Genomic DNA, 17218 nt, shown 5'->3' on the forward strand with positions numbered 1-17218 from the left:
GCCAGACCTGGGACGTTGGTGGCTGAAGACAGGCTCTTCCTGGACACCCACGCGTGCCCCACTCAACTACAGGGCTCTTGCAAAATGCTTCAGTAGAACTCACTCACATTTTCCCTCTTAAGAAAGATGAAATTTTTCGTGCAAGATGGTGCTTTGGGAAGAGGGAGGCAACCACGTCAACAAGCACTCACCGAGTGGTTCCTGACTGAAAGACGGAGGCTTTTGGCCACGGCCGGCCCTTGACCAGCGTGCTTCGTACAGATCACATCAGAATTGGATCCACAAGCTCTTAGCTGTGTCATTTGACAAAAGCACATTCTTAACTTTTGAGACAGCAGCTTGATTTCATGATGACAAAACCGATAAGATTTAAAACAGCTGAATTTTGACATTTCTCCTTCTGTCATCCAGGTGGCCTTGGCAGCTCGGGGCCTGTGCTTTCAACAAAGCCTTGGTCCTCTTCTCGAAGAGCATGTTATGACGTTGCACGACTCCTGACACTTCCATAGGAGTGACTGACCCAGGCCCATTCCGGAGACACTCTCGCACCTCAAAGTAGCTGCTCTGGAGGTCCCAGCCTCTCCGTGAAGCAGCAGGAAGCACATATAATTAACTTGTCTTCAACAGTGCTGGTCATCCTTCAATCGGTTTAAATCTTCGAAACGCTCCCATCGTGCACAGCGTAAGGACGAGCCCCTGGCTGGGGCTCGGTCCCCTGCCCTTCTCACAAGCCTTCCGCCACCGCGGTCCTGGCCGTCCTGCCCTCTGTGTCCAACGGCCCTGCTCTTTCATACCCTGCTCGGGACACGAGAGTCCCCCGGTCGGGAGCGCCCTTCCCGCCTCTCCATCTCGGGAACACCTTGGCGCCCCTTCAACAGGCTACGTATTTCCTCCTCCAGTGAGCAAAGTGAACCCCGTGGCTCTGGTGAGCTGAAAGCAACCCTTGTTATCCCTTTTATAAATGCCACCCTGCACTGTGGCTTTCATTCCTGTGCCTGTCTTCTTCACCGAGCTGTGACCTCCCAGAGCACGTGGACCGCGTTTGTTGTGTTCAACACTCTGGTCCCAGCACTTGGCGATAGTTACTCAGCTCAATGTTATCTCCTCCGTTAGATCGTGCGCTCCGTCAAGACCAGGGTCAGACCTGCCGTGTTTTCTTGCATGGCCGGTAAGCAGTGCCTAATTAGTATTATCAGCTCTGTGACTAGCACGAGTTTCTAGAGGATGAAAGACTTTCTCAGTGATAAGCGTGTCCACCAGCACTGAGCACGGTGCCTAACACAGAATGGGTGTCTGTAAACGCCTGGAGCGGCGGAGTGAAGGAAGAGTGAGCCCTGTTACAATCCCAGCTCGGTCCTGGCCAGACTCTACCTTGGCCAGATCTGTCAAGCACTCCTCACTAAATAATGAACCCAGGCTTGCCGGCCGCCCTGGAGCCCACAAATGGTTCAACTTGGCTTGACTTATGCTCTGGGGTGCTAAGAATTTCTTCCACACGAACATCATGTCCCAGGGTGAACTTCAGGGACTGATTGAACGGGCAGCAGACGGGCAGCCTGGCCTTCTAGAACGTGTTCAAGGCACTTTCTGGGGACAATGCAATCTTCCCATCTTAATTTCGCCACCATCGTGCAAAGCTAAAGCACGGTTCCACGGGGATGAAAATCGGTGGGGCGCATTTCACTCTGTCAGCTGTGCGCCCTTGCATCAAACCTGCCAGAACTGGCATCTTCAGAAGCTGAGTCTCTATATGCTATGATGTTGGCCTGTTCTTTTCTCTTTTAGATTTTAACTGGTGGAGATGCCTTTGTATTACAATTCTTACATCAGCATTTCTCAAAACATGGTCCTGGGACATGTGCCCTCAAGGTGACCTGGAGAGAGTGAACTCTTAGGTCAAATAAATTTGGGAATTTAAAGTCTCTGCAGAGCCTTGCAGCCAGTTATCTGTCTAACTTTGCTTCACCCAGCATTTTCCCAACTCACTGTTTTAATACCTGTATCTGGAGAAGGCACTTGGGGAAGCAATGCTTCAGATAAAGGTCAGCAAACTCTTTCCATGGAGGGTCAGCTAGCAATATTCCAGGCTTCATGGTCCACGGAGGGCCTCTGTCTCATAGTCTTCCTTTGTTTTGTTTTAGTTTTTTACAACCCTTTAAAAATGTGAAAACCATTCTTAGCTCATGGTTTGTACAAAAATAGGCAAGGGCTGGATTTGGCTACAGGCGGCATTTTGCCGATTCCCGCTCTAGAATGTTTTTCTCCCTGACAACCAGTTTCCAGGGTGAACTTGGGCTCCAGCAAGCTTCTAGGAGCACCAAGTTTGAAATACCCTTGGTGGTCTTTCCCAGGTCCCCCTCTTGGAAATCTATGGAAATTGCTGGTTCTCATAATTGGCGTTTCCTTGGCACTCTGAGGGCAAAAACTAAGTAACAGTAAGTATTATTATAAGACTTCAAATAGCATTTTGATCCCTCCCTGAGTGTCCAGCATCTGCAAAGGGGCTCTACCTGTGTTAGCACAACCACCTCGTGGGCAGAGGCTGACACAGGTGGTGTGCAGACCCAGATGTCCAGTCACACACTCTGCCTGGCTGCACAGTCCAGCGCAAGGCTAACTAGCCATGCATGGACTGTGACCCGTTCTACCCAGTTTTGCAGAAACCCTGGCACACAGGGCAGTGAGCCGCATGCCGAGGCCACCTGCTCAAAGTGCCACCCTGGCTGCTGAGCAGCTGTTCCCACCAGCCCTGGCTGTGGGGTTTCCCCAGAGAGCTCTGTTTGATGAAGGGCTCTGGAATCAAAAAAATCTTATTTCCATCAAAACACTATAAGTGTGATCTGGGATATGTAAATACATCTCTTTAAATACATCTCTTTAAACCTCAATCTTTTGACCCAAAATGTGGTGTCATCATTGCTGAGAGGGGCCAAGAGGTCAGGCAGGAAAAGGTGTGTGTCCCCTGGACACAGAGGGGCATGAGAGGGCCCTCTCCCTCCCCATCAACAGCCCCCTCGGGATCACCTCGTTGCTGCCAAAGACCCGGAGCTGAAAGAGACACGGCCCTTGGTCTGCCCCATCTTCCAAGACAGCTGCACTTAAAAAGGACATTTTAAAAAAAATGTATGTGCAAGGCTGGGGGAGCACAGGGGTGGGAGTGATTAATTCTAGCCAAGGTGCTGGGCAAGACTTCACAGAGAGCTTTGAGCTAGAACCCTGGGGGAGTAAAGGAACACTTGACCGGCTGCAGAACAGAGGAAAACCAGTCCTGGGCAGAGACAGCGGCAGGAGCAGTGGTGTCGATGGCTGAGAGAGACAGGTGACAGTGGACACAGAAGCCTGGAACTCAAGAGTGTGTAATGAAGGGGCAGGAACGGGGGCCATGCGTGTGCTCGGGAGGTACATTCCTGGTCAGGCTCCGGTGCAATTTTTGTCTAAAAAAATAATAGAGGTTTTTTTTCCCATGTTTCTTCCTAAGAAGACACGATTGACGCCTGACCTGTGAAGCCACTGAGACCAGGCGCCTTCTCCACACCCTCTTCTCTGTATCCACAAGCTCATTCCTCAGTCTGCCCCTGGAACCAACGAAGCCATGAACAATGCTGTCCACCAAAAGAGGTGTCGCCAATGGTGTCCAAGTTCCACCTCCCCTTTAGAGCGTAACCCCCTGCGACAGGTCCTGACTTTCTCATCTCTGTGTCCCACGATGTGTAGAACCCTTGCCTTGCACACCTGCCATGCATGCTCAGCCTCCAAACTTGTTTGTTGAAAATAAATCTAATTACAGGTGAAACTCTAATAATAGCATTCTGGATTTTCTCATCAAAGACACCTTGGATAGAGCCTACTACTGAATTCTGCGTTTCTGAGCTGTAGTAAGGATATTTGCCTAGTCCTCCGCTCGACTCTTCCATTAAAAACTTATTTTATTTAAAGTTCAAGGCAACCCTGTTTTCCTCCTTGCACAGGTGAAAAAAAAATCATCTTTATATTGATGAATATGCCTAAAGCCACACCGCTGGTTCAGGGAAGAATGAATGAGACCACAGCCCCTTTCAGGGGACCGACGCTTACACGCAGAACACAATAAACACGTGTAACCAAGACTGAAATTCAAACAACAAAGCAAATACGAATTCGGACCTTTTCGCCCTGTGATCCCACCCGTAGGCTGACATATATCCATCTCCCCTTCAGATGCACACACACACAGGGTTCAGAATACACCCTTTTGTTGTGATGATGCAGAAGGCGAAGAAAGATGATCTCGCAGTGCTCATTTCCCAGCAGGAGCACAGAGGGATGGACCCCTTCGTGCTCATTCCTGCTCCTCCAGCACAGGGGAGAGAACGGGCTCCCTCTGGACCCAATCCTCCAGTCTCCGTCCCTGACCTGCACTGAGTCTGCCATTCCTAATGAGGTCCCTGGCATTGTTGCATCATTTTCCAATTACAAAGAACCCTACAGACCCGGGACATCCCAAGGGTCACTTGGTCCTGACCACTCCTTCATGTCTTAAACTGCTCTGGGTGGTGGGGTGGGGGTTAGTGATCCTTGGTTTTGCCCAATAATCTGAGAGTCTTTGTGCAAACCCTTCAGAAGCCCTCCCCGGGCGAGACCAGTCTGAACTGAGGGAAGAAAGGCCGCAGGCTCTCCCTCCAAGACGAGGGTACAGCTCGGATGAGGGGACACAGGGCCCAGGTTATTAATAGCACTGCTCCAAGGTCCCATACATCGTAATAAATGCCCCTGTCGTGTGTTTACCCGCACCAGACAACAAGCCAACGGTCAGATAAATGAGGTTGGCGCCGGCAAGATTTATGATACCCTTCTGTGCTTAGCACTGTTTAATCAGGAAGTTAACATATTACGGTGTAAAATCCTTTACAAGCATGTACAAACAGAGAACACCATTAATGCCTCGCCAGGCCGGGGGTCAGAAAGCCCAGGTTTTCAGGAGACACAGCCCTGAACGGACACAGGGAGCCTCTCGTGGGCCGGCCGGCCGGCCCGCCAACAGCATTCACAAACACGATCGGGGTTCATTTTGTTTTTTCCTTTGTATTTCTTTTTCCTTACTGACTGTTTTGCCCTTTTCATTTATTTATTTTTTCCTTTCTAAGATTCTTGTTTTTAAAAAAGCAAAGTGACACATGACATTGATTCTTGGAGCCCCTCACCACTCCCACCCCGGGAGAGCCAGGCATCAGGGAAGGTAAATTAGGGTCGGGGTGGGGGTGATGGAGGCCGGTCCCAGCTCCAGAGTGTTTGGACAAGGCCAGGAGCCTGTGGGGGGATCAGCATGAGGCATCGCACCTGGAGGAGGAGACCCGCGGCTCCAGCCCCGGTGCCAGAAGCCTGGCTCCACGAAGTCTAGCCAACATCTGGAATGGATATCGAGACGCAGGCGGCCCTCGCTGGCACGCAGCTCTACCTTTGTACTTTTCGTTGCAAATTGAAAAGCAAAACAGACATCAAGGATATATTTATATAACTGTCTTCAAGTTGCATTTTCTACTCCCATCTGCTGCGCATGATAAGTTTCAAGTGTTTTCTAATAAAAAAAAAAATAAAAGGGAAGGGGGCGGAATGGAAGGGAGGCCTGGGTGTGCATGTGTGTGCGTTCGAAGGCTCCTTATTTGGTGCAGAGACGATCCTTTTCAGGCTTCATTTAAAAAGGAGACATTGAAACACGCTATCTCTGAAGGTATCGCTGTTTTAAGATGTTCTGATACTTTGCACGTCGCACGTACTGGAAAATTTGCATTGAATCCGTTTAAAGGAAACGAGGGTCTATTTCCCAAACCCTTCCTCTCATTGCTTGGGTGGAGGATGTTCTGGGGGGAAAGAAGCACATATTTTTGTTGTTAAGTCTTTGGAGAAAAGAGAAATGTGGAGGCGTGAGATGGTGGGGTGAGATATTCAGGGAAAAAAAATACAGCATCAGATAGAAATACATCATGCAGATCCAAGATAATTTGGGTTTGTCTACATTTAGGTAAGTATGTGGATCCAGATGTGAATGTTGATTATTCATGAACAAAGCTGGAACCACCATCGGCCAAGTTTAGTGCAGATTTGGACAGTTCAGTTACCAGCCAGGACCAAAACCAGCCTTTTTCTTTTTTTTTTTTTCCCACTGTAGGAGGGTGGAGGGAAGACCCAGGACAGTGGGATTCTCTCGTCTTCCCTTTACCCCCAGACCACTTAGTAGACAAGGGAAACAGAGTCATGAATGACAAGGCAACTGCCCTGGTAACTCACCATTCATTGAAACAAACACCCCAAAACGGGCCCCTGGAGGTAATGGGCAACACTAAGGGGTTTCCACGTCGCGATGAGCTGAACATTTTTCTCAGTTTATCACCTTGAAGAGGACCGTCCATGCCAAATAATGTCTGAGAAAAGAAGGCTGTCCAGTTCATCTGCCAATTATTCCCCGATCCGTATTTCTCCTGGGGATGTTCCCTGTGTCCAAACTCAAATGGTGGGGGAGGGGACAGCTCAGAGGTAGAGCACATGCTTAGCATGCGTGAGGTCCTGGGTTCCATCCCCAGTGCCTCCATGATAAATGAATAAATAAAATAAAGATAAATAAACCTAATTACCCCTCCCCCCAAAAAAAGACAAACTCAGATGAGCATCAGGAAATTCCCCAGATCAGCCCCCGGACCAAAAGGCACCAGGAATGTGTGTGACTTCTTGGCAGAAATGACAGCTGACTTCTGATGGCAGCCAGCAGGGAGAGGTGGAGAGAGACAGACATGAGGTCAAAGCCGGGCTCTCCCACTGAACCGCCCCGTAACCTTGGACCAGTTACTGAGGCTTTTTAGTTCCCAATGACCTCATCTGGCACATGAACCTAATAACAAGTATTTCATAGGGTGGTTAGAGGAGTTCTGGGTGAACATTTGTGACATGCCCGGCGTGCACTTTCAGTAGGACGTAATAAATGATAAATATTTGTACCGACCGCCATCACTTGGTCACATATACAACGCGTGTGCTGCCTCCCAGGCCCTGCGACCCACCGCCCACATCCTAAGCCGTCCCTGAGAGCTTCCCCCTGGCGTCTCAGCCTTCAAATCCTTTTCATCGAGGTTTTCCATGCACCCACCGTCAACTGATGAGACACATCACGTCAAGTTAAATCTGTTTATTACCTTGGCCTCACCTGGGTCAGACCCTCACGTTAGGATGGAGACGGAAGTTAGCGATACTGAATGCCTACCTCGTACATCACACTCTGACAAGCGTTTTCTACTTGACTGGGCTGCGTTTCTCCCCCACCGGCCACCTGCGAGGAGCTGGGTTCCTGAGCTTCTTCTTTCTCCGTCCTTTCTCTACATTCCTTCTGTTTTATTTCTTCGTGCCAGAGCCTGACACATGCCGAAAACCTGCTTGCGGACTGAAGATGACAGACAGAAGTGAGGACGGGAATTTGTGCTGTCCGTGTTGGTCGTCAGCACTGAAGACACGAAGCCATGCCTTTACACAAAGTCCTTACACTGAGGAACTCTTATGGTCAGACCCCAGATAATGTTTTACTAAAATAATGTGCGCTCCTTCTGAAGGTACCCAGCTACATTTCTGAGACAGTGTAGAATTCTCCTTCCACTCTTCTCATTACAAAGTGAAAAGAAAAACCCAACGTCACAAAACAGGCCCAAACACGTCCACGTCTCGGTAAGTAGCAAGCCAAGAGCATCGAGAAGCCCTTGGTTGTACAGGGTCATCTAAAGCCCTGCGTCTCTCGGAGGCGCAGCCCCTAGACGGTCCTCCATAGGCTCAGAGGCGACCGCAGGCAGGACAGACACCTGGGGCAGAGGAAAGCCCGCAGGACCCTCTCAGTCCTGTCCACAGAGATTGAATAGAAAATCCAGCAGCAGAGTCTGTGTTCCTGTCCTTGGGTTTTGTTTATGTGAACAGAAGGCGACTGAATGGTAAGAAAGGAAAATTTCTATGCCCCGGTGCCATCAATGAAACCAGACCATGTGTGTACCTCCTGCCTGCACGCCAGGCCTCAGTTTCCTCCTCCGTAAGATGGGATGTTACCAGCATGAAATCTCAAGGGTTTGCAGTGAGGACTGAAGAAGGTAAGGCGTGCGAGGCAGTTAGGGATCATTCAGACCCTGTGAGCTCCGTTACCATCCCAGGGGCCTCGCGTGGGAACGTGGATCCACAAGCTTGTGGTCCCCGGAGGACCCCACGCACCCACGATGGGACATGACCCAAATGCTCACTCACTGCTCCCTCGGAAGCAAACACGGGTCAAAATCCAAGCCCTGCTCACAACTGTGATGATTCTCAGTGATTCGCTACATTGATTTCAAAGCTACCTTTGTTTTTTTGGAAACAAAACTTACTAACATTGGAGAAATAAATAAAAATAGTAACACTTGGACTCTGACATTTGAAAAGAACTAGGTCTCTGTATTTACAAGAAGCGTGTACCTGTCTGTATAGTAAAATAAAAGTATCTCAAACGTGTGTCTATTTATATGCACACACACAGAAGGTTTTCACGTGTTCAGTCGGGTCCTACCATGTTTTATGTTGCCTTTTGAGTTGGGGTAAGGGTTACAATCACATCAAACTTTACAACCGAAAAAAATCTTTTCCCCTCAAGGTTAAGCAAACACATTACTATTTGGCCATGAACTTTGGTTGTTTCTCACTGACAAAATTTCCAGCTTTGCTCAACTTCCAAAAGAATGTTGTGAAGCATTTGGACTCTTACCTAAGCCATGTTTGTCCAAAGAGGTCAGTCTGAAGCCTAAAAGACTTCTGGATCCAGAAAATCACAGTCATGTCTTCAGTCACTCCGAGAGGGTCATGGAAAATTACAGCGCAGATGTTAATACTGGATCTTTCTTCCCAAAGCCCACGAGGCTGCAGAACAAAACCAGAAGGAGCAGGCGAAGCACTGAAAAGCTCATATGATCAGTGAGAAAGGAAGGCAGTCCTGCGGCAGCAGGGAGAGCCAGGGCATCCGGGGGCCGGGCTGAAGCTGCATCGGGACAGAACACACAGGGTCACTAGTGAAGCGTGTAAGAATGGCCGAGAGCATGAGCCCTGGCTCTGCCGCTTATGCTGTGTGACAGTGAGCAAGTCACTTGACTACTCGCTGCCTCTTCCTCACTCCCCTCAAGAAAGGTGCACAGGGTCCTCTCCCCACTGACCGAGATTGTCATCAGCCTGCGGTCCCCCTCTCCTGGTCTTAGGGCAGAATCCATGGAGACTGCTTCCAGAAGGCATCTGGCTCCTGGGTTAGAAATTAATTCCCTGGTCCTAACACTCACCCCCAGCATCCTGCGTTCTCCTTATCAGAGGAGGAGCCTGGGTCAGGGCTGGGCACTGGGTTTAAACATCACTTCTAGTTAACCAACACCCATTTTGACTTTGTTTTTGTCTGTTTTTTCCATGTGTATTTCCTAATTTATTTACTTCAGTTTCCTCTTTTCTTTTTTTTTATTAAACAGCAAAGCTTTTTATTTCTTTGTCATTTTAAAAACTGAAAAAAAAATACTGAAGAACTTTGAAGGGAATTTTGTACTTTTTTCTTGTGTAAATATTGGATTTTTTTAGCTTTCTTGTGGTTGTTAAAATGAAGTAAAAAGTAGGAAAGGATAAAGTGGGGAAAAAAGTGGAGTACAAAGAAAGACAGTTTATTTTATTTAACTTTATTTTATAGTGTGATTTCCAGGATTGAATGGGTTCATGTATATCAAATGTTCAGTGCAGAGCCTGACACAAGTGTATTTAATACAACTTTCCAAGTAAAATAAAATAAAAGGACTGAAAAGAATTGTTGCCAACACTCACCAGGCTGAGATGGAGCAGCTACCAGTGGTGTAACAGTGGTTGCCACAGGGGCGGGGGCCTGGGGAGCCACTGCTTACCGGGTACAGGTTTCCTTCTGGGGAGATGAGAACGCTTTGGACCTCAGTAGAGAAGGTGGAAGTTATACAGCATTGTGGATGGACTAAATGCCGCTGAACTGTACACTCTGAAATGGTTAACGGCTAATTTTATGTTATGTCAATTTCACCTTAATTTTAAAAAGAAAGAAAAAAGCTAACGGTAGCTGTGGGCTTAAATGGACCAGGAAAAGCACGACTGGTCAGAGGAACCCCAGGACTCAAGGATGACCTTAAACTGACTTCAGGGTCAAAGCCAGCAGCCTGGCCACTACTGGGTTCCCTGGCCCTTTCTCAGGCTATCGCGGGCACAGAGTCCGGCCGCCCAATTCAGTGCTGCTTCGGTGCAGCTTGCTTGAGTCCCCCAGGGTCATAACATATTTGGCCTTGAGAAAAGTTGCTCACAGGCTGGTCTGTGCCTCGGGGCAAGACTTAGGGCCCAGGACAGATGGTGATTTGGGGACCACCTTCAGAGGCAAAAGGACAGAATTCCTGCAGGCCTTCCCTGTAGGGAAGATCTTCATATTCAAATGAAATAACTTAGGAGGGGATGGAAACTTAATCCTTCTTGTTCTGTTATTAGAAGACAGGGCAGTGGTCGCCAACTCAGTCTCCGAGAAGCAGTGCAGCCCTTGCCCCAGAGCCTCCCACCTGACACTTTTTCTCAAAAGGAGACGGGGCAGCGGCAGATCCTGGTGCCCCTGGGGGGAAGGGGGAGGGAGGCCCGCATCCAACAGGCAGACAGCGGAAAGCTCGCAAGTGCGCTTTTCAGCCAGGAGCCTACAGCTGAGCGCGGAGCGGGGCTCTCCAACAGCTACGCTGGGCTGGGGCGAGGCTGCTCCGGGGAGCTGGTCCAAGCCGCGCGGGAGCAGGCGGACGTCTCCAGATCCCAGACACAGTCACTAGAGCATCCTCCTCGCCTCCTGCACAAACTGCGTTCAGAGGCTCTCCCTTTTTGTTGGTGCTGTTTAGCCAAGGCATTCTTGTGGTTAGAGCATTCATGCATTCAACAGATATCTTCTGGGGACCATCTATGCACCAGTCACTCGCCTGCTGGGACTCAGAATGTGAAAATAAATTAAAAGTGATCACTAAGCAGTTTGGAGGGGAGGAACTAGGTAAAATCACATATTTATAATACAGTGTGAGACCTGTCATAACAGAGCTGCCACGGGCTGTGGAGGAGGGTCCTCCCACCTCTGTCTGGGCGCCTGGGGTGACTGAGTCTTGAGATTTGGTAGAAAGGCAATCAACATGATTTCTAAATAAAGGTGGTCACCAGAATGCTGTGAATTGAAAAGGATGCATTTTAGAATATTTCAATTATTTTCTCAGTGCTGAGTTGTATTCTTCTTTTAAATGGGCTTAAATCACTCACGGAGAAAGAAACCAGGGAGAGAGGGAAAGAAAGGGGAAGGGAGGGGGGAGGAGGAGGGAAAAGAGAGTGAGTAATGACTCGGTTCTAATATCATTATATACAGAGGGGTCAGAGAGCAAAGAAATGTAGGGATGACCTTGTGATGATGAGTGTAAGTGAGATAACCAGGGATAGAAAAACTTTAAGAATTTAATCAAGTGGTTCCAGGCCAATTAACAGCCAGGACATTGAGACTCTGTGTGTGTGTGTGTGTGTGTGTGTGTGTGTGTGTCATGTACATGGAACTGATTTTAACTCACGTGATGATCCTCTTCCAGAATGTGTCTTTTCATCCTATTTTGCAGCTACATAAGGCTCTAGAAATTATTTTTCCAAAGCAGCAAAGCCACCAGACTGTTAAGGAGTCTAAAAACTAAAACAAGGCAATAAAAGCTATGACAAGATAGCTGGGGGATGGAGAAGAAAACACCCAAGGGAGGCACGAAGGCTGACCGCTGACCTCTACCAAAACAGTGCCTTGTAGTTACTGAACCACGACAGTTAGAAGAGGTGTCGGAAGTGAATGTCTCCGGGAGGGCTAAGCTTTATGTCCATCCAAAGATGATCAAAAAGAGGTCGGGATCATCTGCCTCAGGGCGTGGTACACGACGCCAAGTGGAACCCCAGTTCTGAGACCACTTTTAATTCTTAATGCTATAATTCTTTGATTCTATCTATATTCATATCTTTGGGTCATCTAAGCAGAAATTCTATAGCCTCAAATTTCACCCAAAATAAAAGTCTACAACTAAACATTATTTTCATGGGCGGCTTATTTCTGAAGGTGACTGTCTCTGAAGATACAGATGGAGCCATCACTGTTGTTAAAAGTTTCCATGACAAGGGGGAGCACCTTATACTTTATGAAAATTCCGTTAAGATTTGGAAGTACTTAAAATATGCTGGTTGGGTGGAGAGCCTGCCTTCCCTTACCTCCGAATTTCAACGGATCCAGAGTTCGAACAGAAATGTCCCCCCAGCCGCCCGGGTAGCTCTCCGGTACAACTTCCAGCCTCAGTCGAGATGCCACACTCTGTAGCAATGGAAAAAGCTCCCCCTTCAGAAGAACCATTGTCTGCAGCAGAACGAAAGTAATGCCATTCCTATGAAATCTATAAACTCAAAACAGGGACACAGAACTAGTGGTTGCCAATAACTTTAACTTCATTTATCTATATTTGGCAAAAATTGTGCTGCAGCTGGAGTTGAAATGCTGAGCTCAATAACTGCAGAGACGTGAGCTCCAGAACAGCAATTACTAAGCTGCGCTGCCTTGTGTGAGATTTCACTTTTATTTATTATATTTAAAGCCGCTCTCTAACTCTGTACAGTACAGACAGCATTGTCTATTCCAGGCACCGCTGCTCACAAGGGCATCTCCAGCTTGCTCTCGTCCATGAAGGTGCTTTCCGGGAGGCAGAAGACCTCTCTCATGACCACGTGAGCACAGCCTGGACGGCCGGGCTGCCCCCAGAGGCACCTCTCCTTTGTCCATCATTGGAAGAAACCGTTCTCATTTTCAACTCCAGCTTGGCTTATCACACACAGCTCGCAACTCAGATGATGCTTCCTTTTTTTTTTTTTTTTATATCAGTGGAGATATCGGTAATTATAATTGGCAGGCTGAGGAAGAAAGTTATAAATATCTCATCAGCTGCCACAGAGCAGAGAAGTAGGGGGACGAGGTGGCAGCCTACACCTCTGAAAGGGGCCGATGGGGGACGACGGATCCTCGCGGCCATTGTCACCAGCCAACATCTGTTTCTTATAGTGAGGGATGATTTTCATAGAATCACAGAAATTAGAGATAGAAAGGGCCCATTAGGTCATGCAATGCAGCTCTCTGCCAGTGCAGAATTCTCCTCCACAGGAAAGACTACCTCTTTGTTCTCATGGAAAGTCCTGGTCTTCACAGATGGTTTCCTGTTGGAAGGTAACTTTAAAGGGACTCCCGAGGTAAAGGAGTTGAAAAATTATAAAAAACCAAACTGTGTAACAATAGCCTTTTATATGTTTGTAAGACATGGCAAGACCAAATGTTACAGAGCCTCGGACAAATTCCACCAGGAATGTTCAAACTCGATTTAGGGGAAATTTGCACTCCCCCCACCACCACCATCCTCAGAAAAAAGAAGGAAAAAAGGACTGGCCGGGCAGTAATTGAAGTTATTTTTAATCCAGTTCTAAAATGATTTCCAAAACTTGAGCTCCCTGGGGTTTGACATATTTTTGAGTGATCATCATTCAATTTTTTCATGTAATGCTAGCCTTCTGACTTACTGAACAAATTAATTTCTATTTTTGAAGCAAATTTTCCATCCAATATGTCCAATATCGCTTTTGCCCTCTCAAACTCCACTTCCAAATGTTTGTTTATCTTCCCTTTATCTGACTTGGTTTATCAGCATCACCAGGAAACACGTTTGTCAGGGTGTTGACTTGACTTCCAGCTCTGATTCACATATTTTTTTCTTTGGTGGAAACTTTACCTTGAGAAAAGCTCCAATGTTTAGCCTACTGCCCATACTTTCTAATCAATAGGAACCAGAGCTTAGCTCTACTATCACGGTCCCCTTTCTCTAATGCTGGCGGTAACTAACGCCACCAACTTCAGACACGTTCGTGATATTCTGCTCACCAGATACGACTCAGGAAACGCCAACTCAAAAAGTGGGATTTCGCCTTTCTGAGGTATGTGGTCCAAAACAACAAGCAAGAGAGAATGTTCTCTGAATCCAGTTAGGAACACCAGCCAACTGGGATGCGAACCATTCATTTCCCTTCTTCCATCCACAAACTGTCATCAGCCCATGCCCTGTCCACTAGGGTCCGAAAAATTTCATGACACAAGTGCAGTGCTTCTGGTAGTTTCCTGAGGAACGGCTTCTTTCCTGCCATTATGTCATCTTTTGTTTGAAAGCGTGGTGGTAACACTCCTTGGCATTATTATTTGTTGTTATTACCATCAACAAAAGGTATTTAATTGGGAACCTATTTTCTATGTGACAGATAAAGGCAGTTCCACGGTCAGAGCCCTTCTGCAGTAGGCAATTTTGAGCGCCTAGCATCCACAAAGCGCCGTGCAGGGAGAGGGCATAGAAAGCTGGTTACAATGCAGCCTCAGTCTTTGAAATAATCATAGTATGATGCGAGTCACAGAGACAAACGTCTGCTTGTGATCCAGTGACAAGAGAGAAAAGTGCAAAGCCAGAAGGGAGGACAGAGGGAGGACAGGGTGACTTACGTGCAGTCTGGGGCACAGGGTGTGCCCTTGGGGACCAATAGCCTCACAGTGAGGACGGACCTGGGTGCATACGTTGTATGGCAGCCTCCTATGACCAATTCGTCACCAAAACCCAGAGAGGCAGGGTACTCATCAGAAACACGCTCCTGTTTAGTCTTAAACCAGAGTGACTTTAAATCGGGGCACTAAATCAGAATCAGGAGAAGCAAGTTTTGTCCGTCCTATCCCATGCCAGCCAAGTCACCTTGGGTGGGTCGCTCATTCATTCGCTCCACATATTTTTTAGTAAAGACTTTCTTTTTTCATAGCGGTTTTAGTTTCACAGAAAAATTGAGAAGAAGGTGCAGAGATTTCTCGTAAACCTCCTACCCCTGTTCATGCAGGGCCTCCCCATTACCAACATCGCCCCCTAGAGTGGCACCTTTGCTATAATTGATGAACCCATACTTTTTTTTTTTTGAGTTAAGTATTTAACTAATACAAAAGAAGGCAAGGGACATATGGGACAAGTAGAAAACAAATCACAAGATGGTAGATTTAGACCTAGATATATAAGCAATTACATTAAAAGTAAATGAACTAAATATTCCAATTAAATAAAACAAATATTGTTGGATTCAATTTGTTAAAACTATGCGTTATTTACAAGAGACAAACTTTAAAGGTAAAAACATAAAAGTGAAGGAACAAAAGGATATGCCAAGAAAATTCTGACAACAAAATGTTCAAGTAGTTACATTCACGGAAGCACCAGTGTTCTCTATAGTAATCATCCACAGCCGTCACTTAACATGAGCCCCATTTCCCTTAAAGTGGGGAAGGAAATATCTACTTTGTTGTGAGGGCCAAATCAGATGATACAACCAACCTGCAAAGTTTAATTATAGTACATGGTGGAGAAATAGTCTCCTGAGTGGTTATTTCCTAAATCTGTCAATTTAATCAGTGTCTTGATTTTTTATGCATGTTCATACATGAAGACATTAGTGTGATGTGTTTCCAAGTCTCTTTTATTTTTAACCATTGTCATGGATTTTTTCCATTCATTCCTCAGATATTCAATGTCCACTTACTACGTGCGAGAGCCCCAGCAAGTACCGAGGGCGATACACAGACTCCTTTAAGCAGGCGTTGTCTTAAAAGGGCTTAACTTCAGAGGAGGTGCTATGGTTACCTTTTTGATGATTTGGATTGGCTCTGTGTCTAATTCTGCTAAGTTTCTTATGAAACTTAGAAACTTAGTCATAACAAACTACGTGGTCCTTCGAGGGTCACTCCAGGGCGGGATGGGCGTGAATGTCTTTTCTCACCTGTGCAGAAACTGCCATCTCTCCCACTATGAATGGGCTGGCTCTTTTTGGGTAGTCTTGGCAATATACACCCAGTCCGATTACCAAGAAGCTATGTTTGCTGCTTCTCAGAAATTTAAGTGAAAGGTGCCGCCATATTCAGCTGTCAACTTCCAAGGGATTTCCATCCAAAATCAGTTTGGTCCTAATGTGTTGTCCACCTGGGAGACCATGCACAGCCCACAGACTCTCTTGTCTGAGGGACAGTATGACAAACTAGTGTTCTGATCTCCTATCTCCTGCAGAAAATGCAGCCCACTCCAGACAACTCTGGCGCATGCCCTCACATCGTTCTTTTGTTCATTTCCAACTTCATTGACTTGCAGATAGTGTTTCCTGGTTCTTGCCTGTTGTTTCACCATCTTTGCTTTTCATGATGGAAACCTCAACTCCTTGCCTTTTAATGGCAAATGACTGCAAGGGGACCAGGTGATTCTGATCCAAGGGGACAGCAGGCAAACCTGAACCCTGGCTGCAGTTACAGAGACACTGCTCCATCATCCTATAGGCAAGAGCCTGGAAATTGACGTCTGCCTTCTATGATCATGTCACTTTTTTTCCTTGTACAGTTTCTTGGTTTTGTGCTATTTTTGGAATTAATTTTGAGTTTCACAAAGGCAAGAACCATTCCTATTCCTCTTTTAACACCCTTTAAACCCAGCAACCCCCTCAATTTTGGACAGTGTCCGCTGAATACTTGAGAGGTGCTTTTGCACTGATCCCGCTGTGTTCCCACCATTTCTTTTTTGGGTTATGAGCTGGTGAGCTGTGTCACCAAGGAACAGATGGAAGCCAACTCACCCGTGATGGAACTGGACCAACAATCTTTATTTTATTAGCACCGCTCTCTAAATAACAGAAGTGACCAGCCAGAAATAAATTAATACAGCATGGCTGAAGAGATATGCAATCCCAGAGGATTTGTGTTGTCACTCTGTTTCTTAGACTAAAGAATCAGATGACCTCCACCTGACTAGCCGTGCTACTTGGTAATTTGCAGTAAATTACTTAACATCTCGAGGCCTCAGTATCTTCATCTCTATAAGAAGATGGTTGAAGAGCCCACAGCCCAAGTTCCTCTTAGGTCTGAAATTCTTCGATTATATTTCTGTCAACAAGCCCCACACATTGATTGAACGGATGGAATGAGCTAAAAAGCAAGTTTACCATTTAATTCATTTCTGTAAAAACGTATTTAAAATGTATTTTCTGGAAGGCACCATGTCGGGTGCTGGAGGAGCCCTCAGACAGGGTCTGGCAATGCTTTTGTCTCCAAGGAACAGGTGAT

General features: G+C 46.9%; 1 long non-coding RNA gene across 1 annotated transcript; it reads right to left on the bottom strand.

The window, feature by feature from the left end:
• Positions 1-4846: 4846 nt before the first annotated feature.
• Positions 4847-8932, bottom strand: LOC116668838. Its single transcript, XR_004326032.1, has 4 exons — positions 8741-8932; positions 7232-7408; positions 6265-6398; positions 4847-5837 (listed from the first exon to the last, which is right to left on the bottom strand). It is a non-coding gene; the product is annotated as an uncharacterized LOC116668838 (long non-coding RNA).
• Between the last annotated feature and the right edge of the window lie 8286 nt (positions 8933-17218).

This window comes from Camelus ferus, chromosome 15 (assembly GCF_009834535.1).
Source record: "Camelus ferus isolate YT-003-E chromosome 15, BCGSAC_Cfer_1.0, whole genome shotgun sequence".
In the NCBI taxonomy this organism is placed as follows: Eukaryota; Metazoa; Chordata; class Mammalia; order Artiodactyla; family Camelidae; genus Camelus; species Camelus ferus.